General features: G+C 43.4%; 1 pseudogene; it reads right to left on the bottom strand.

Moving 5' to 3' along the window:
• The window catches only part of LOC109869648 (nucleolar complex protein 2 homolog), a 75,160-nt pseudogene that overhangs the window by 42,922 nt on the left and 9,963 nt on the right, over positions 1-22,275 (bottom strand).

The raw sequence follows: 22,275 nt of genomic DNA, 5'->3' as shown, positions 1-22,275 counted from the left end.
GGGGATAGGTGTAGAATTGAGGGCTACAGAGCCTGGGTTAACCTCTAAATTACCAGAAGAACGTAGGAGGAGTAGGATAAGGGTACGACTAAAGGCTGTAAGAACTGGTCATCTTGTGCGTTGGGAACAGAGAATAAAAGGGGCAGATTTCTGGGCATGGTAGAATAGATTCAGGGCATAATGTACAGACAAGGGTATGGTAGGATGTGAGTACAGTGGAGGAAACCTAGGCATTGAGTGACAATGAGAGAGGTTGCGTCTCTGGGGGCTTCTAAGGCATGTTGAGCAGGACTGGGGGCTCTACAGTGAAATAAAACAATAATAACTGACTAAAACAGCAGTTGACATTAGAGACTGACATTAAAGCAATCATGGGTGTTGGTCGGGAGAGCTAAGACAACATCGGGTAAATGGGGATGAATGGGCTGAGAGGGTCAGTTAGGTACACGCAGGACCTGAGTTTGAGGCTCGGTCCGACAGATAAACAAAATGAGATACAGTGTTAATGAACAGACCAGCAGGCATCAGCTGTGTAGCCGAGTGATCATAGGGTCCAATGAGCAGCAATAGGTGAGTCAGGGAGACATTCGGTAGTCTCGCTATTATGCTAGCGGGAGACACGGCTTTCAGAAAGCTAGCGGGCCAGGGCTGGCAGATGGGTCTTCAGCGATATCGCAACGGAAAAGCCTTTTGAAATCACATCGGACGATGTAGCCTGTTTTGTTTTTGTACAGATATCACACCCTTACCTAAACAGCACCCTCACCTGAGTAGAAATCAAAGGGAGAGAATCTGGGAATTGAATAACTGCAGTTGACATAGCTAAGTAAATGTAAGTATACTCTTATTGCAATGTGGATGGCTCTTAACAGAGCATTTGGTTGTGCATAGTGTAGTCTATGGTGTTGCCAGGGAACAGAACCCTCTTCGAAGAAGTAGGAGGTGAAATTGTTTAAATGTTTTATTTAGCCAGGTAGGCCAGTTGAGAACAAGTTAAACATTTACAACTGGCCAAGATAAAGCAAAACAGTGTGACACAAACAACAACAGAGTTACACATGGAATGAACAAACTTACACTCAATAACACAATAGGAAAAGTCAATATACAGTGTGTGCAAATGGCGTAAGAAGGTAAGGAGCGAAGTAATTACAATTTAGCAAATTAACACAAGAGTGACAGATGTGAAGATGATGTGCAAGTAGAAATACAGGAAATACTAGTGTGCAAAAGAGCAAAAAAGTAAATAAAACAATATGGGGATGAGGTAGTTGGATGGGCTATTTACAGATGGGCTGTGTGCAGCTGCAGTGATCTGTAAGCTGTACAGATAGCTGATGCTTAAAGTTAGTGAGGGAGATATAATTCTCCAACTTCAGCGATTTTTGCAATTTGTTCCAGTCATTGGCAGCAGAGAACTGGAAGGAAAGGCGGCCAAAGGAGGTGTTGGCTTTGGGGATGACCAGTGAGATATACCTGCTGGAGCGCGTGCTACGGGTTGGTGTTATGGTGCCGTAAAAGATCTCCCGCAGACGGATTGCCTTTCTTGCTGCGTTGTTGGACCCCATACTTCTCCTCTGGCATACAGCGGCAAGCTACATATCCCCTCCTGGTCCTCATGTCCATCCTCATGAAGTTATGCAGGACATAGGTAGCCTTCACATATCTGAATTCCTCCAGGAGGCAGACCCAGATGGCCCTTGTCACCCAACCTTGCAGTGCCCTACACAGTAACTGTAGGTCATCGTTTTTGAAAGAATCTCCAGTTACAAGGTATCTGTAGGAATATGGAAGATAATGTCATTGTACTTTTACATCACCAGGTAATTGTGGATTTCTAAAGTATAATATCCCTTATAACAAATCATGATAAAATTAGATTGATAGATGCATGTGCACACACACATGTGCAGCATGTGACAATAACAGGATCATATCAAGGAGGGGTCCAACAAGGCCATGCTTTTCTAGTTAAATGGATTTATTAGACTGGCGCCTATTGGTACTCCTCAAGGCCAGGCTATTCTACTGTTAAATATACATACGATCATTTTGACCGTCATTGTGCTTTGTGGATGAAATGCACATATTTAGGAAAGTCAGGGACTGGTGGGTTAAAGGTTTTTATTGAAATTAAGTTATTGAAATTGAAAACTGTAAGATTGACCATCTTGGCGGTTGTAGTGTTTAGTAAGCGCAACATGGTGCATTGGCCAATTCATTGAAAACTTCAACTTTGTCTTGCTTATAGAGTCGGTACTACCTGTTTACTGAATTGGGTGCAAGAGGGAATTTTTGTGTCTCGAGCACTTTCACAAGGTGCTGAAACCCCCTATTCTCAACCAATGAGAATGAGTGCATATCAACAGCTTTAAACCAAAAGACTGTAAAAAATAAACACAGCCTACCTATCGCTCTTGTGATTTCTTTGGCCGGGTCAGTATCAGCTGCCAAGGGCTGCTTATAAATGCAGAAGGAAGAAGCTGTTGTGTTGTTTTTTCGCATTTGCATCTTGCTCCGGTATACTGGAGTGATGTTGTTGTGTCAACATATTTGAGGTGTTGGCAGCTGCATAGGCTACTCTCGTTGAGTATTGTGACATACTGTTAATATTTCATCCTTAACTCTCCATCGCCGTTGTAATCTACTGGGAAGCCAAAATGTTCCCAAACTGGAGATAAACGATGACGCATGGAGGATCCTCTAATTCTTGTTTATCGAAGGCCACCACTCGCCATCGTACAGAACTAGTTCTCGGCTGCGCCTCGCAAAAGGACAGTTTGAAATGTGAACTGTATAACCTGAAATGTTAGTTTTTTTCAGCTCAGAATGACTCAAGAGGCATAGGCAGCGTAGGCATAGCCTAGTGTTTTTTTCTTCTTATTTTTTTGTATTAATTCGGGATCACAGTGCGGACGAACAGAGGTCCCTGTACCGAACGGATCAGTATGAATATGTGTACCGTTACGCCTCTAGATAAGAACTTTGCCAACCTGCATGGCAAAGGAACATTTTAGAACACAGACTTCACGACTGGGTCGCGTCTCTGGCAACATAACCGATAGAATGAAAGACCAGCCGGTGGACATGCTAGCAAAGTCGACAGGCTAGCATTCTGTAAAAACTGTTGGAGACTGACAGAAGGGGGTGTTCATAACAATTCAACTATTCTACCTTGTTAGCTACAGTAGCAAATAGATCCAAGTAGGCTGGACTCATCAAACATATGGAATTGTTTTATGATGGCCATACCAAGGATCATTTAGCTATTTGATTTAGAATTTTAGTACCCCATTAGGTATCAGAAATACATTTATTTACATATTTTTATGAAACATTTAATTTTGCCATACTGCCATACGCCCATAGAAACACACTGAATAACTGGTTCATACATGCAAAAACAATCTATGTCCATCCAATATATATATCCGAGAGATATAAGATCAGGATTTTTAACAAATATTTAACCCTTTTTTTAGGCACTTAACTACTTCTGTATGTACATATGGCAGTGTAGCCTAGTGGTTAGAGCATTGGACTAGTAACTGAAAGGTTGCAAGTTCAAATCCCTGAGCTGACAAGGTACAAAATCTGTCGTTCTGCCCTTGAACAGGCAGTTAACCCACTGTTCCTAGGCCATTATTGAAAATAAGAATTTGTTCTTAACTGACTTGCCTAGTAAAATAAAGGTTTTAAAAAATAAATAAAAACTTCCATGGGTGTCCTAGAGCAAAACGGAGAACAGTGTGTAGAACAAAATGGGTCGGACGCTACAGACAGAAATGGTCAGATCGGCTTTACCGACTTCAGACAAGTCCCCTGCCACTTTTAGGGTTGTAGAGCAAAATGGATATAATAGTTTGTAGACCAAACCATTCGGACAGAAATTGTGTTTTGTGTGGCTGGCAGGTAGCCTAGCGGTTAGAGCACTGGGCCAGTAACCGAAAGGTTACGGGTTTGAATACCCGAGTCGACAAGCTGAAACATCTGTTGATGTGCCCTTGAGCAAGACACTTATCCCTAATTTGCTCCAGTGGCGGAGTACTACTATGGCTCTCCCTGTAAAACACATTTCACTGCACCTACCTGGTGTATATGACAGTAAAAAAAACATGTATTTTTTATTGTGAAAGGCTTATATTTAGCCAAGGTATAATTTCACTAGCCAAGGTATAATTTCACAAGCCCGGAATTCATTAGATTACTGCTGACTGATTGAAATGCAGTGTATTTGAGCCTTTACTGTACAACAAAGCTTATTTAGCGATAATTATTGTGAATCGCCCATTCACATGGGCCCAATTGTTTTTTTATAGGATTTACAGGTCGCCCAGCCCTCGTTAAGATAACATTACCACCAGTTTATCCAAAGACATGGTCCTCTTTTCCAAATGATATAGCGTGGGTCCGTCAACACGGCAGTTAGGCTATACATGAAATACAACACAGAGGGTATGACCGACTGTTACATCCATTTGAGTTCTATTATGGTAATAATGCTAATTTCTGTACTGTAGGCCAAGCTAAGACCCATTGTCACATAGTCTATTGTGGTAGTTGGTCACTCTCTACTTGGTATATTGGACAGATAGGTGCTCTTTTAGCCAGGTCTGACAGTAGCAGGGTAGAGTCATGATACACTGACTGCATGGTAGAAGCAATCGGTGGAGCCGGTGGCGTTGGTTGCCCCAGGCGACAGCAGCGAAGCCAGCCCTGACGAGAGGAGTGCGAGGGATAATCCCAGAGGGCCTTGAGGCAATCCTCTTGGCAGCGACGACGAGCACTGCGATTTACACCCGGGTAAGAGCCCCTGACATCCGCTTTCGCCCGCTGCCCTTAATCCTCTTATGCACACATGGAGGGAAACACCCACAGTGTCAGGGACGAGTGTGAAAATACATTAGTTAAGGCCTGAGCCATGGAGCTCATCAGCTGCTCTTGTTGCCTTGTAAATGCCATCGTTATTCTATTAGAGTGACACAGACAATAGGTTGAGTAGTGCACCATAATCTAATCTGGAATCTTTCCCAACATTTTTTAAAATTTAAAGCAGGGTGGAATTGTGAGGAATTGTATAATGGTCATATATGAATCAAATCTGACTGGATTTTCATGAGGAAGTCCAGAACAACTAATACAGTAAAAATATGAAACTAAACTACGTGACAATGCAGGACAACGAGAGCTATTTTCGCTAAATGCACGTAGGTTGAACATAAAAGGACATCCTCTCTCATCCTGTAGATTTAGGCTACTCCAACAAACATCTTAAGCTAGTTGCACATTCCCTCTAGACATGCTACAATAGCTAGGGCTAAGAGAAATACCTGAGCTCCTGACCAATGACCTATCAGACTATCAATTCTTGTACTAAGGCACCAAGCCGCACCATTGTAGGCACCACAATCTCTGCAACTGTCACGACTTCTACCGAAGTCGGCCCTTCTCCTTGTTCGGGTGGTCGACTTCACCGGCTTTCTAGTCACTACCGATCCATTTTTCTGTTTCGTTTTGTTTTGTCTGATTTACATACACACCTGTTTTACATTCCCTCATTGCATTCCCTATTTACCATCTGACATACATTTCTGTTCTGTCCGTGATTGTTTATGTCGTTAGTGGTTGTGTTCGTGTTAGAGTTTTGTTGTATGTTCCATTTTTGGAATGTTGCTTTATTCTTTGAGTAAACTCAGTTGGATTACTCCATACCTGTGTCCTGCGCCTGACTCCGCTTTCACTCTGCACCCAATCGCTGACAGCAACCATTATAAAACAGGTGCATCTCCATGTGGTCTGTCAGAACAAGTCATAGAAATAACCCAGCTAAAGGAAAGGAACATGAACAAATGCAACAAAACACCCAAATACTTTTTTTTAGAAACGGTAGTGATGCAGGTATTTAGATGTTGTACATATGAAACTGTGTCATTCTGAACTTTATCCACAATATAAAACAGGTGCATCAATGTTAGTATATTCCATTTTGTGGGACTCGAGCTGTTTCCCCTATCCAGTTGTTCCATTCTCTGAGTAGCATGAAGCTAGAATTAACAGAAGGGTATCACTCGAGTCGCAACAAAAATAATATAACGTCATAGGTGTCTGAGTAAAAAATATATACATAGTATTTTTATGAAAAAAGAATACTCTGGTCTGAACTTTAATGGCTTAAACCAGGTAGAAAGTGTGTAGAAATGATAACGAACTTAAAATTGTCAAATAATTTACCCCCCCCCCCCCAAAAAAAAACATTATTCAATCACATTTTCAATATAGAGCTAATTACCCAGCTAGCACTGTGGATCTGGGCCGATTCCAGCAGTGTTTTGTGGAACTCGGCTGAGAGTCAGACTCAGCTGACGTCATGTGGCCCGGCCCGAGTCTGGGCCGCCTTAGGCAGTATTACTTATGGCTAGGATGCAGAGATTGAGCTCGGACCGATTCCAGTGTGAGTTATCTGGCCCAAATGTATTACTTGGGTCTCAGGACAATTGGGGCTACACTCTGGCAGATGATTACATTGGCTGCTTTATATAATTCATGTGTAATTATTTATACATTTTTCCACATTTTCTTATTGTTTCTGTGATCAAAAAATACAATTACCATTTAAATTGAATTCTTTAAGAGTCCTGTTTAAGTTGTATTTTAGTATTTTGATACTTTGTGCAAGACAATAAGCATTAAAAACTTTGTGGGTGGAGCTTCCAGAGTTACACAGTGGTCTAAGCCACTGCATCACAGTGCAAACTGCGTTGCTACAGATGCTAGTTCGATACTATTGCCGGCTGCGACTGGGAGACCCATGAGGCGACGTCTAAGTTAGGGGAGGGTTTGTCTGATTGCGCTGTGGCGGGCCAGGTGCATGCATGCTGACACTGTCACCAGGTGTATGATGTTTCCTCCAACATATCTTTTTTGGGGGGGTGGATGAGTATAATTTGTATGCATAAAATGTAAAATAGTAATATTTAAAATGACTTAAAACGGATAATTCTGTATAAATTTATTTAAATTAGCATCGGGCAGCTTATGGGGGCACTCTCGTAAGATGCCGACAAATTTGGCTGAACTCCGGTAGACGGAAACGGCCCAGTGTACATGGGCCGATTCTGGGCAGTCATTCATATTGATTCCGGGTCATTTTGAAGAGGGCCGCTTCTGGGTCGATTCCTCATGGCTAGCTGGGTAGCAGCACTATTTTGGTTGATTTTTGTGGTCTCAAACCAGTGAGTTTAATATTCTTCATCAAGAATATGGGTAAAATTTAATTATTGACAATGAAAGAGGTGGGAATGTTGTTCCCTTGTCATATAATTGCCACATTTACCATCAATATAGCATCAAAATTGTTTTCCTGGTTGTATTTTGGCTATTATTTTTTCGCGATGTGAGTTTTGGGTCGCAACTGAGACAACCCGGTTGGGTCCCGAGGCAAAACCAGTTGAGAACCACTGATCTAAAAGACCTGCATCACCTGTACTGGGAGCTTTTCCCTTTCTTAAAGGACGTATTTGGGTATTTTTGAGCATTTCATGTTTTTTTTAGAGCCCCCGTACTGCTCAATGAGGAAGTGAGTCGCTGGTTGGGGTAAGTTTCTCCAAAACAAGTGAAATCACAACAACAACAAAATACAAAAAAAGTGTTTGGACCCTTCTATAACATGCCATTTAAATAGAACAATACAGAAAAATTCTCCTTTATAGCCTAATTACTGGTAGCCTAATTAGATTACTAATTGAGATGATTCAAGTATCAAGAGGTCAAGTGTCATGAGAAGATACTATATTGACCTGCTTGAGGACAAAACTAGGCCTCCCAGTTAAAAATACATTTTCCTAGCCATTACAACCTATGAATCTAGTAGTACTAAGCCTTATTCCCAGCATGGCTAAGACAAGCTAACTGAGCCAGCAGTACTCACCCAGTCTAAGTCTTCCCTGTGGTAACAAGCCTAGTTAGCATGCTAAGCTAGCAATACTTACCCAGTAGAAGTCTTCTCCTGTTGTATACACGCCTATTTAGTTAACATGTTCAACTAGCAATACCTTCCCTCTAGGCCTTCTCCTTCAGGTTGGTGTTGCTGAGCTTCAGGATAACATCAAATTTGATGGGCTTCACACTCATCCGACCAGGCTTCTTGTTAAAGTCCACTTGACGGATGATCTAAAGGACACACAAAAGAACAGAAAAATGTGTGCCTTCAGAAATCATGCTAAATTAGCAAAAACTTTACACACATTAGACATCATCAAAACACCAGTGACAGTGCCTGCCCTCAAAAACACACAAGCCAGGACGTCACTATCCTTTGGTATGGGGCTTGTACAATGGAAAAATAATTGAGGTTCCTGACGACAGACATTTTAATAAATGATCAATGCAAATATAGGACCAAAGGTTATACAGTCCGTAAAAAAGCATATCATTAAAAACTACAACCCATCAAACACTATATGCTTGGTGGTTTTTGAGTGAGTGTTTGTGTGCCCCTGGTGATGTGACCCTTTAGGAGCTGTGTCTTCTGCAAAAGCTACTGGGGATCCAAATGAACAAATGCCAATTATATTGTGCATGTCCTTCAGAATCAGCACAGTATGTGCCAGTGCTATATTTCTGTATTTTTACTGATATAATTTTGCATATAACATTGTGTGTTTTATGTGTACTGGATTGACCAAAAACTGTATATTTCATTTGTGTATCTGTGTGTGTGTGCATGTGAGGTTGTTGGCACTAGGCGAGCGGGAGCACTCCTGGCCAGGTCTGTCTGTACAGACATCGGATGTGGTGGTGGTCGCCTGGGGGTGGGGGGTATGGGCCAGCCCTGATACACAGAGGGGGCCACTGTAGCAGGAAGCTCCAAATCATATACCCCCCAACACACACACACACACACACACACACACACAAAGTATGTATGATGGTGTGGTTTGTTATTGTATATGGAGTGTGTCTTAGTGTTTGTTGGCGTCCTGTGGTAAGCTAGCACGAGAAAGGCAGTATGAGAGGTGACCGCTTGTTCCCGTGTGCATGTGCACAGTTTGACCAGAGCGATAAAGACCAGGCTGTGGTTTACGCTCTGCTCCTAACTCAGACATACCAAACTTGACACATTTTTATGATCCCACAATACACGCATTTGCCTAGGCCCTTTTTTAGTCTAATAATGTTGGCAGAAGACTGCCTCAGTATGAATTGTAGTTTATAGACTGTTATGGGTACTTGGTAATTGGCTTCTCTTCATCTAGCTAACTAGAAATATACTTAAAATGTACAATCAGAGCACTCCCTAGGATTTTCTGACAAGGTGGTGCTGATGTACTGTCGTGGCCAAACGTTTTGAGAATGACACAAATATGAATTTTCACAGTCTGCTGCCTCAGTTTGTATGATGGCAATTTGCATATACTCCAGGATGTTATGAAGAGTGATCAGATGAATTGGAATTAATTGCAAAGTCCCTCTTTGCCATGCAAATGAACTGAATCCCCCCAAAACATTTCCACTGCATTTCAGCCCTGCCACAAAAGGACCAGCTGACATCATGTCAGTGATTCTATCGTTAACACAGGTGTGAGTGTTGACGAAGACCAGGCTGGAAATCACTCTGTCATGCACACTCTGATTGAGTTCGAATAACAGACTGGAAGCTTCAAAAGGAGGGTGGTGCTTGGAATCATTGTTCTTCTCCTGTCACCCATGGTTACCTGCAAGGAAACATGTGCCGTCATCATTGCCAGTAAGATTGCACCTAAATCAACCATTCATTGGATCATCAAGAACTTCAAGGAGAGCGGTTCAATTGTTGTGAAGAAGACTTCAGGGCGCCCAAGAAAGTCCAGCAAGCGCCAGGACCGTCTCCTAAAGTTGATTCAGCTGCGGGATCGGGGCACCACCAGTACAGAACTTGCTCAGGAATAGCAGCAGGCGTGAGTGCATCTGCACGCACAGTGAGGGGAAGACTTTTGGAGGATGGCCTGGTGTCAAGAAGGGCAACAAAGAAGACACTTCTCTCCAGGAAAAACATCAGTGACAGACTGATATTCTGCAAAAGGTACAGGGATTGGACTGCTGAGGACTGGGGTAAAATAATTTTCTCTGATGAATCCCCTTTCCGATTGTTTGGGGCATCTGGAGAAAAGCTTGTCCGGAGAAGACAAGGTGAGCGCTACCATCAGTCCTGTGTCATGCCAACAGTAAAGCATCCTGAGACCATTCATGTGTGGGGTTGCTTCTCAGCCAAGGCAGTGGGCTCACTCACAATTTTGCCTAAGAACACAGCCATGAATAAAGAATGGTACCAACACATCCTCCGAGAGGAACTTCTCCCAACCATACAGGAACAGTTTGGTGACAAACAATGCCTTTTCCAGCATGATGGAGCACCTTGCCGTAAGGAAAAAGTGATAACTAAGTGACTCGGGGAACAAAACATCGATATTTTGGGTCCATGGCCAGGAAACTCCCCAGACCTTTATCCCATTGAGAACTTGTGGTCAATCCTCAAGAGGCGGGTGGTCAAACAAAAACCCACAAATTCTGACAAACTCCAAGCATTTATTATGCAAGAATGGCTGCCATCTGTCAGGATGTGGCCCAGAAGTTAATTAACAGCATGCCAGGGCGGAATGCAGAGGTCTTGAAAAAGAAGGGTCAACACTGCAAATATTGACTCTTTGCATCAACTTCATGTAATTGTCGATAAAAGCCTTTGACACTTATGAAATGCTTGTAATTATACTTCAGTATTCCATAGTAACATCTGACAAAAAAATCTAAAGACACTGAAGCAGCAAACTTTGTGAAAATGTATATTTGTGTCATTCTCAAACCTTTTGGCCACGACTGTAGGCCTAAGGTTTGCTAGGGGGGAGGTCCGGATGGGGTCAGTCAAGTTGTAGCATTTAGCATTTTTGAAAAACCTGTAACTGACATTCGCTGAAACCTAGCGTCTTAAAATATATCAAGCATTGTAACCAAGACAGAAGTATTTTTTTATCCTAAATTAAATTGAAGTGTCTCAATGACGCTTTCAAATTTTGTAGGTTACATTTTGGGGTAATGATTATTCTAAATAATAGGCGTATATATGTGGATAGTCGACTGAAAATGTCAACTGGCTTAATTGTTTTTGGGGAGAAAATTCAGAATAATTCAATTACTGGATTCAATTAAGACAGTTTCCTGTAGGCTTTTTGTAATATGAAACAACTGAACTAGACCTATAGGAGCTTGTTTCAGTTCTCCATCCCTGACCTAATCCATCAAACTGACTACTAGACTACCATTCATTCAACATGCCTTGTCGTAATTGGCGAACTATTATCACACCATTAGCAGCCTACTGTTGACATATAGCTAGCTATATGAAGAGGACAGATGAACTGATTAATTAACGTAGGCCTGCTAATCTTTAACAGCCTAAATACATTTTTTGTGAAGGATGATATTAGCTGAACAGCTCTCTGCTACTGTATGTCTGCTTCCATCTACACAGCGATGTGTACTGAACTACCACAGCACTGCACGTTTCCTTGCTTGTCTATGCGCTCGCACCTACTACAGACATCAAAGCATATGAAATGTGCTATTTTACAGGGTCAGTTACAGTAGTACAGCGCCACTGTAGAAAATTAGGATTAAGTGCCTTGCTTAACGGGACAGCGACAGTTGTTACCTAGTCGGTTTGGGGATTCAAACCAGCAACTCTTTTGGTTACTGGCCCAACGCTCTTAACTGCTAGGCTACCTGCCAGGGTAAGCCTTTAGCTAAGGCACTAACTACAAAATAATAGTGGTTATGTGCTTGACTAACACATATCATTTTGGAAAATGTATTTGGAAACCAGTTTGTTCTCCATTTGACATACCCTGTGGTATCAACGAATGAAGTGGAGAGCTGCCATCCAGGTAGAGGGAGGAAAAGCAATAATAGTACTATGACTACAGGAGTGAGCCTGAGCAGAGAACTAGAGATTTCTTTCTCCTCATCCGAGTCCTCTGAATGGCTCAGCTCCAACTTCAGACAGTTACAGTTACCACAATGTGCCAACTAGAAGCCTATTTTTGGGTAGTTTTTCGTACCAGCGTACTTTGACCTCAAAATGTGTGCATGGTATGCAAAATGCTTTGCAGGTTGACAGGTTTACTAATGCACTCTGCAGACCACATCCTCTCTGCCTATGTCGCAGCCGGCCACCCCCCCACCCACACACACACACACACACACACAAACGGGGAGGACGAGGGGGGTGCTTTTCTGCGGCTCTAATTAAAGCAGTAGCAGCGCGCACCTCAGCCTCTTTTCTCTTTAACGAGGGGAACAGTTAAAAAAATGAATAAACAGGCAGTGGGGTGCATCATGAATAAACACTGTGCGCTGTGAGGGGTTATTGGAGTGTGTGTGCTGGAGGGTGGACGGCTGTGCCGTAGGCAGAGAGGATGTGGTCTGCAGAGCACGTTAGGAGTAGAGTAAACCACAGCCTGGTCTTTATCACTTTGGTCAGACCATCAACACACACACACACACACATATACACACACACATGCATACACACACACATGCACACACACACACATACACACACACATATACATACATACACACACACACACACACACACACACACATACACACACACACATACACACACTAACACACACACACCAGACCATCACGGTGACCACTCCCACAAAACCAAGCTGTCGCCTCCATACTAACGTTCTCCTGTTAGCTTACCACAGGAGGCTAGCACTCACTAAGACATATATGGGTATGCACACCACATATACTCAAAGCCAAACCCACACGCACACAGTCAAACATGTTGACAGTTTGCGACCTTACCCTGATAACAAAGGTGTGTAACGCGCACACACAACCCTCAGATGTACTTCCTCCCCCTCATCGTTCCGAGCCTATGCAGTTGTTAGCCGTTGAGACCTCGCTAACTGCCTTGATACACTGGACTGTGTTTTCCACTGATACCTGAGAAAATGTTGCATAACTCCCACCCAAGTTGTTTGTTTCCATTGGGTTTGTTGCCAAATGTTGTCCTCTTGTTGTATTTCTCACATCTAATCAACCCCTTTAGATCAAGGCTACACAAGTGCTAAGGGCAGAGGTGGCCAACCCTCCTCATAGTGGTTATGCAATGCTACTGGTTATTCCGCTGAGCATGGTCCAGTGAGCATATTACCAGTTCATTTAGGTGTGATACCTAGATTAGGGTTGGAGCGAAATCCTTCAGGGCTCGTATTCACAAAGTATCTAAGAGTAGGAGTGCTGATCTAGGATCAGGTCCCTCCTGTCCATGTAATCGTATTCATTATTAAGTAAAGAAGGCAAAACTGGTTCTAGATCAGCACCTCTACAGGGAGAAGCTTTGTGAATAAAGGCCTAAGAGGGCAGTGCTGTTGGGGGAAGGTGGGGCACCCTTAGTATAGAGCAGTGGCTCATTGTAAACCTGCCACACACACACACACTATATGATACATTTATTAAACATAAGAATGAGTGTGACTTTGTCAAGAGCTATTATAGGACCAGGGCACAAATAATAATAATCAATAATTTTGCTCTTTATTTAACCATCTTACATATAAAACCTTATTTGTTCATCGGAAATTGTGGATAACCTCACTACAGGTTAATGAGAAGGGTGTGCTTGAAAGGATGCACATAACTCTGCAATGTTGGGTTGTATTTGAGAGTCTCAGTCTTAAATAATTTTCCACACACAGTCTATGCCTGTATTTTGTTTTCATGTTAGTGAGGGCCAAAAATCCACTCTCACATAGGTTTTTTATTTTAATTTAACCAGGTAAGTCAGTTAAGAACAAATACTTATTTACAATGACAGCCTATGTGGGAACAGTGGGTTAACTGCCTTGTTCAGGGGCAGAACAACAGATTTTTACTTTATCAGCTCTGGGATTCGATCTAACAACCTTTCAGGTTACTGGCCCAACACCCTAACCACTAGGCTACGTGCCTCCAAGGTACATGGTTGCAAAGAGCATCAGTGTCTTAACAGCACGATTTGCCAAGACAGGATACACAATCCAGAATCTGGCAGTGGCTTCTGATTAAATACAATTTTCACAGAACCTCTTGTTGCAATTTCGATGAGACTTTCTTGTTCAGATATCAGTAAGTGGACTGGAGGCAGGGTATGAAAGGGATAACGAATCCAGTTGTTTGTGTCGTCGTAATTGCGCACCCAACTCACTCAGGTGCTTCGCTATATTACATTTGACGTTGTCCGTGAGCTAGAGTTAATTTGCACACAAAAGTCATACAATGATGGATAGACCTGTGTGTTGTTAATGCAGACAGAGGAGAGCTCCAACTTCTTAATAATAGCCTCGATTTTGTCCAGCGCATTGAATGTAGTTGCGGAGTGTCCCTGTAATCCTAGATTCAGATCATTCAGGTGAAAAAAAACATCACTCAGATAGGCCAGTCGTGTGAGAAACATGCTAGTGGTCAGAAAAGTGAAAATTATGGTCAGTAAAGAAAACTTTAAGCTCGTCTCTCAATTCAAAAAATCGTGTCAATACTTTGCCCCTTGATAACCAGCGCACTTCTGTATGTTATATAAAAGCTTTACATGGTCGCTGCCCATATCATTGCATAGCGCAGAAAATACACGAGAGTTCAGGGGCCTTGCTTTAACAAAGTTAACCATTTTCACTGTAGTGTCCAAAACGTCTTTCAAGCTGTCAGGCATTCCTTTGGCAGCAAGAGCCTCTCGGTGGATGCTGCAGTGTACCCAAGTGGCATCGGGAGCAACTGCTTGCACGAATGTTACCATACCACTCTGTCTCCCTGTCATGGCTTTTGCACCATCAGTACAGATACCAACATGAGCAGCAGCTACGTTTGGCTACATACAGACCGTTAGTGGAATTCCCGAGAGAGTAGCGGTTAATGTGATTGGATGTTAATTATTTGACTAGGCTACCTGTATTTGACATTGTGTTATTTCACTGAAAACTGGTTGATGCTTATTTATAAAATCCTCTTAGGCCTCACTCCCCCCTATCTGAGATATCTGCTACAGCCCTCATCCTCCACATACAACACCTGTTCTGCCAGTCACATTCTGGTAAAAGTCCCCAAACCACACACATCACTGGGTTGCTCCTCTTTTCTGTTCGCTGCAGCTAGCGACTGGAACGAGCTGTAATAAACACTCAAACTGGACGGTTTTATCTCAATCTCTTCATTCGAAGACTCAATCATGGACACTCTTACGGACAGTTGTGGCTGCTTTGCGTGATGTGTTGTTGTCTCTACCTTCTTTCCCTTTGTGCTGTTGTTTGTGCCCAATGTTAGTACCATGTTTTGTGCTGCTACCATGTTGTGATGTTACCATGTTGTTGTCATGTTGTGTTGCTACCATGCTGTGTTGTCATGTGTTGCTGCCTTGCTATGTTGTAGGTCTCACTTTATGTAGTGTTGTGTTGTCTCTCTTGTCGTGATGTGTGTTTTGTCCTACATTTATATTGTATTTATTTTTAATCCCAGCAGGAAGTCTTTTGCCTTTTGATAGGCTGTCATTGTAAATAAGAATTTGTTCTTGACTGACTTGCCTAGTTAAAGGTAAAAAAAAAAAGAAAAAAAAACACTAGATGGTTTATATTTATTTTGGAAGTGAAACGAAGCTACTCAGGCGAGAAAAAATTACTTCCCCAAATGTATAGTCCGTTGGAAAATATAAATGGACTGTTTGAAAATGTGAAAAAATTATATGTTCTTTTTTTAAAAAGTTCAATGTGAATCACATTTTTATTTGGCTTACCCCAGACGGCATTGTGTACCACAGTTTGGGAATATCTGGTAAATAAGGTAGGTTTGGGATGGTGATGGGTGGATTTGGCTCTTACCTCCAGTAGGAAGGGCAGAACAGGCACAATGCCGTCTGGGGTAAGCCAAATAAAAATGTGATTCACATTGAACTTAAAAAAAAAAGAACATATAATTTTTTCACATTTTCAAACAGTCCATTTATATTTTCCAACGGACTATACATTTGTGCTGCCAGAGAGGAGGGTGAGGCCACGCACAAAGTGCATCCTCTGAGGGTAGTAGCATGACGTGGGCACCAGCCTGCACAGCAAGACAGACACAGATTCAGTGGTTAACACTACCACCTGCTGGTTGAAGTGTGAAGTACAACTTGCTTTTAGGGCAGGGGTGGGCAATACATTTTGGCTCGAGAGCCACATAGAGATGAAGAAATTCTATAGCAGGCCAAACATAATTTATGTGTGTGTGTGCCCACTTGATGGTGCCCACTATGACCTGGCACAGTGGGTAGATGAGGGGCTGCAGGACGTTGCTGGGGTGCAGCGTGCTGAGAAAACGACGCCATTGGTATTTGTATTTATTATGGATCCCCATTAGCTGCTGCCAAGGCAGAATCTACTCTTCCTGGGGTCCAGCAAAAAAATTATACAAATGTTCAGAACATTACAACACACTGTGTGCCCTCAGGCCCCTACTCCACCACACATCTACAGTTCTAAATCCGTGTGTAGATGTGTGTATAGTGCCCATGTTATGGTGTGTGTGTGTGTATACATGTGTCTGTGCCTATGTTTATGCTTCTTCACAGTCTGCGCTGTTCCATAAGGTGTTTTTTAATCTGTTTTTTAAAATCCAATTTTACGGCTTGCATCAGTAACTTTATTTATTTATTTATTTTTTGTTACTTTTTTAAAAATTATTTTAGATTTTTTTTTGTATTTATTTATTTATTTATTATTATTATTTTTTTTTACCTGGATAACACTCGCCAGGCCAGCTTCCCTGCCCCATCCACCGCTGCCCCCTGGACACTGATCTCTTGGCTACATAGCTGATGCACGCTGGACTGTCCATTAATCACGGTACTCCATTCTGCTTGTTTGTTCTATCTGTTGGCCCCGTTGCCTAGTCTACGCCATTTTACCTGCTGTTGTTGTGCTAGCTGATTAGCTGTTGTCTCACCTACTGTTTTAGCTAGCTTTCCCAATTCAACACCTGTGATTACTGTATGCCTCGCTGTATGTCTCTCTCAAATGTCAATATGCCTTGTATACTGTTGTTCAGGTTAGTTATCATTGTTTTAGTTCACAATGGAGCCCCTAGTTCCACTCTTCACGCCCCTGATAACTCCTTTGTCCCACCTCCCACACATGCGGTGACCTCACCCATTACTACCAGCATGTCCAGAGATACAACCTCCCTCATCATCACCCAGTGCCTGGGCTTACCTCCGCTGTACCCGCACCCCACCATACCCCTGTCTGCGCATTATGCCCTGAATATATTCTACCATGCCCAGAAACCTGCTCCTCTTATTCTCTGTCCCCAACGCTCTAGGCGACCAGTTTTGATAGCCTATAGCCGCACCCTCATACTACTCCTTCTCTGTTCCGCGGGTGATGTGGAGGTAAACCCAGGCCCTGCATGTCCCCAGGCACCCTCATTTGTTGACTTCTGTGATCGAAAAAGCCTTGGTTTCATGCATGTCAACATCAGAAGCCTCCTCCCTAAGTTTGTTTTACTCACTGCTTTAGCACACTCTGCTAACCCTGATGTCCTTGCTGTGTCTGAATCCTGGCTCAGGAAGGCCACCAAAAATTCAGAGATTTCCATACCCAACTATAACATCTTCCGTCAAGATAGAACTGCCAAAGGGGGCGGAGTTGCAGTTTACTGCAGAGATAGCCTGCAAAGTAATGTCATACTTTCCAGGTCCATACCCAAACAGTTCGAACTACTAATTTTGAAAATTACTCTCCAGAAATAAGTCTCTCACGGTTGCCGCCTGCTACCGACCCCCCTCAGCTCCCAGCTGTGCCCTGGACACCATTTGTGAATTGATCGCCCCCCATCTAGCTTCAGAGTTTGTTCTGTTAAGCATATCCCAGTTTAGGTCACCTAACACCTCGCCAGTCCTACAATCTAAGCTAGATGCCCTCAATCTCACACAAATCATCAAGGAACCCACCAGGTACAACCCTAACTCTGTAAACAAGGGCACCCTCATAGACGTCATCCTGACCAACTGGCCCTCCAAATACACCTCCGCTGTCTTCAACCAGGATCTCAGCGATCACTGCCTCATTGCCTGTATCCGCTACGGAGCCGCAGTCAAACGACCACCACTCATCACTGTCAAACGCTCCCTAAAACACTTCTGTGAGCAGGCCTTTCTAATCGACCTGGCCCGGGTATCCTGGAAGGACATCGACCTCATCCCGTCAGTTGAGGATGCCTGGTCATTCTTTAAAAGTAACTTCCTCACCATTTTAGATAAGCATGCTCCGTTCAAAAAATGCAGAACTAAGAACAGATACAGCCCTTGGTTCACCCCAGACCTGACTGCCCTCGACCAGCACAAAAACATCCTGTGGCGGACTGCAATAGCATCGAATAGTCCCCGTGATATGCAACTGTTCAGGGAAGTCCGGAACCAATACACGCAGTCAGTCAGGAAATCTAAGGCCAGCTTCTTCAGGCAGAAGTTTGCATCCTGTAGCTCCAACTCCAAAAAGTTCTGGGGCACCGTGAAGTCCATGGAGAACAAGAGCACCTCCTCCCAGCTGCCCACTGCACTGAGGCTAGGTAACACGGTCACCACTGATAAATCCATGATTATCGAAAACTTCAATAAGCATTTCTCAACGGCTGGCCATGCCTTCCGCCTGGCTACTTCAACCTCGGCCAACAGCTCCGCCCCCCCCCCGCAGCTCCTCGCCCAAGCCTCTCCAGGTTCTCCTTTAACCAAATCCAGATAGCAGATGTTCTGAAAGAGCTGAAAAACCTGGACCCGTACAAATCAGCTGGGCTTGACAATCTGGACCCTCTATTTCTGAAACTATCTGCCACCATTGTCGCAACCCCTATTACCAGCCTGTTCAACCTCTCTTTCATATCGTCTGAGATCCCCAAGGATTGGAAAGCTGCCGCAGTCATCCCCCTCTTCAAAGGGGGAGACACCCTGGACCCAAACTGTTACAGACCTATATCCATCCTGCCCTGCCTATCTAAGGTCTTCGAAAGCCAAGTCAACAAACAGGTCACTGACCATCTCGAATCGCACCGCACCTTCTCCTCTGTGCAATCTGGTTTCCGAGCCGGTCACGGGTGCACCTCAGCCACACTCAAGGTACTCAACGATATCATAACCGCCATCGATAAAAGACAGTACTGTGCAGCCGTCTTCATCGACCTTGCCAAGGCTTTCGACTCTGTCAATCACCATATTCTTATCGGCAGACTCAGGAGCCTCGGTTTTTCGGATGACTGCCTTGCCTGGTTCACCAATTACTTTGCAGACAGAGTTCAGTGCGTCAAATCGGAGGGCATGCTGTCTGGTCCTCTGGCAGTCTCTATGGGGGTGCCACAGGGTTCAATTCTCGGGCCGACTCTTTTCTCTGTGTATATCAATGATGTTGCTCTTGCTGCGGGCGATTCCCTGATCCACCTCTACGCAGACGACACCATTCTATATACCTTCGGCCCGTCTTTGGACACTGTGCTATCTAACCTTCAAACAAGCTTCAATGCCATACAACACTCCTTCCGTGGCCTCCAACTGCTCTTAAACGCTAGTAAAACCAAATGCATGCTTTTCAACCGGTCGCTGCCTGCACCCGCATGCCCGACTAGCATCACCACCCTGGATGGTTCCGACCTAGAATATGTGGACGTCTATAAGTACCTAGGTGTCTGGCTAGACTGCAAACTCTCCTTCCAGACTCATATCAAACATCTCCAATCGAAAATCAAATCAAGAGTCTGCTTTCTATTCCGCAACAAAGCCTCCTTCACTCACGCCGCCAAGCTTACCCTAGTAAAACTGACTATCCTACCGATCCTCGACTTCGGCGATGTCATCTACAAAATGGCTTCCAACACTCTACTCAGCAAACTGGATGCAGTCTATCACAGTGCCATCCGTTTCGTCACTAAAGCACCTTATACCACCCACCACTGCGACTTGTATGCTCTAGTCGGCTGGCCCTCGCTACATATTCGTCGCCAGACCCACTGGCTCCAGGTCATCTACAAGTCCATGCTAGGTAAAGCTCCGCCTTATCTCAGCTCACTGGTCACGATGGCAACACCCATCCGTAGCACGCGCTCCAGCAGGTGTATCTCACTGATCATCCCTAAAGCCAACACCTCATTTGGCCGCCTTTCGTTCCAGTACTCTGCTGCCTGTGACTGGAACGAATTGCAAAAATCGCTGAAGTTGGAGACTTTTATCTCCCTCACCAACTTCAAACATCAGCTATCTGAGCGGCTAACCGATCGCTGCAGCTGTACATAGTCTATTGGTAAATAGCCCACCCTTTCTCACCTACCTCATCCCCATACTGTTTTTATTTATTTACTTTTCTGCTCTTTTGCACACCAATATCTCTACCTGTACATGACCATCTGATCATTCATCACTCCAGTGTTAATCTGCAAAATTGTAATTATTTGCCTACCTCCTCATGCCTTTTGCACACATTGTATATAGACTCCCCCTTTGGTTTCTACTGTGTTATTGACTTGTTAATTGTTTACTCCATGTGTAACTCTTTGTTGTCTGCTCACACTGCTATGCTTTATCTTGGCCAGGTCGCAGTTGCAAATGAGAACTTGTTCTCAACTAGCCTACCTGGTTAAATAAAGGTGAAATAAAAAAATAAAAAAAATAAAAAATGTGGAGTAGAGTTCCATGTTGTCATGGCTCTATGTAGTACTGTGGACTTCTCATAGTCTGTTCTGGACTTGGGGACTGTGAAGAGACCTCTTGTGGCATGTCTGGTACAGGCAGTGGACAAACTGCCAGTTATACACCGACTGGTATGTCTCCTGCAGCGATCACACACAGAGACACACAAGGACACAGACACCTTAAATTAACATCAGCACCGATCTACATTCCATTCGTAGTTTGTAATGGAAATATTGCAACAAGCTTTTTGAAATCACTGCTTTTCTAATGATTTGTCCCAATAGTCTGAAATAAAAGTGGAACCCTTGGCTCCTATGTTAATATGTCACTTTGACCACGCAATAAAACCTTTTATAAATAACATGATTCCTTAATATCACTATCTGTACTTCCTAGTGTCCAATATCATACCTCATAATCATGAACCTGTTTACGTCACACATAGTCCTTGACTATGTTCTCCAAATGTTGCTATTTGATTAGGATCCCCATTAGCAGATATTCTTCTTAGGGTCCACACAAAACATTGCATAATACAGAATATTAATGAGAAAAGAAAAGCTCAAGGACAGAACTACATACATTTAAAATGTCACCGCCTACAAATCAATACATCTAGGTCAAACAGGGGAGGTGTTGCTTTCAGTTTTTTGAAACCAGGTTTGCTGTTCACTGCTTTGCTCAGGGGCAGAACGACAGGTGTTGACCTTGTCGGCTCTGGGATTTGATCCAGCAACCTTTCAGTTACTGGCCCAATGCTCTAACCACTAGGCTACCTTCAAATGAATAGGAGCTTCATGCAATCATGGGTCTAGAAAATACTGTAGAGTTTTTTTTTTATTTGTTGTGAATTTGGGGGACTGTGAAAATCTGGTGCCATGTCTGGTGGGGTAGGTGTGTGTCAGAGCTGTGTGTAAATTGACTATGAAAACAATTCTGAATTTAAGACATCGTTACTTATATAAATAAGAAGTGATGGAGTCAATCTCTCCGATACTTTTAGCCAAGAGAGACTTGCATGCATAGTATTGATATAGACCTCTGATCACAGTGAAGAGCAACACGTGCCACTCTGCTCTGGGCCAGCATCGTTTTTCTTTATGTACTTCTTTGCAGCACCTGACCATATGACTAGGCAATAATCAAGATACACTATATATACATAAAAGTATATTGACGCCCCTTCAAATTAGTGGATTCTGCTATTTCAGTCACACCCGTTGCTGACAGGTGTATAAAATTGAGCACACCTCCATGCAATTTCCATAAACAAACATTGGCAGTAGAATGGCCTTACTGAAGAGCTCAGCGACTTTCAACGTGGCACCGTCATAGGATGCCACCTTTCCAACAAGTCAGTTTGTGAAATTTCTGCCCTGCTAGAGCTGCCCCGGTCAACTGTAAATGCTGTGAGGTGGAAACATCTAAGAGCAGCAACAGCTCAGCCGCAAAGTGGTAGGCCACACAAGCTCACAGAACCGGATGGCTGAGTGCTGAAGCGCCTAACGTGTAAAAATCGTCTGTCCTTGGTTGCAACACTCACT

The sequence above is a fragment of the Oncorhynchus kisutch genome, linkage group LG24, assembly GCF_002021735.2.
Source record: "Oncorhynchus kisutch isolate 150728-3 linkage group LG24, Okis_V2, whole genome shotgun sequence".
Lineage (NCBI taxonomy): Eukaryota > Metazoa > Chordata > Actinopteri > Salmoniformes > Salmonidae > Oncorhynchus > Oncorhynchus kisutch.
Note: the sequence above shows the minus strand (reverse complement) of the source record. Positions and strands in the feature narration are given on the sequence as shown.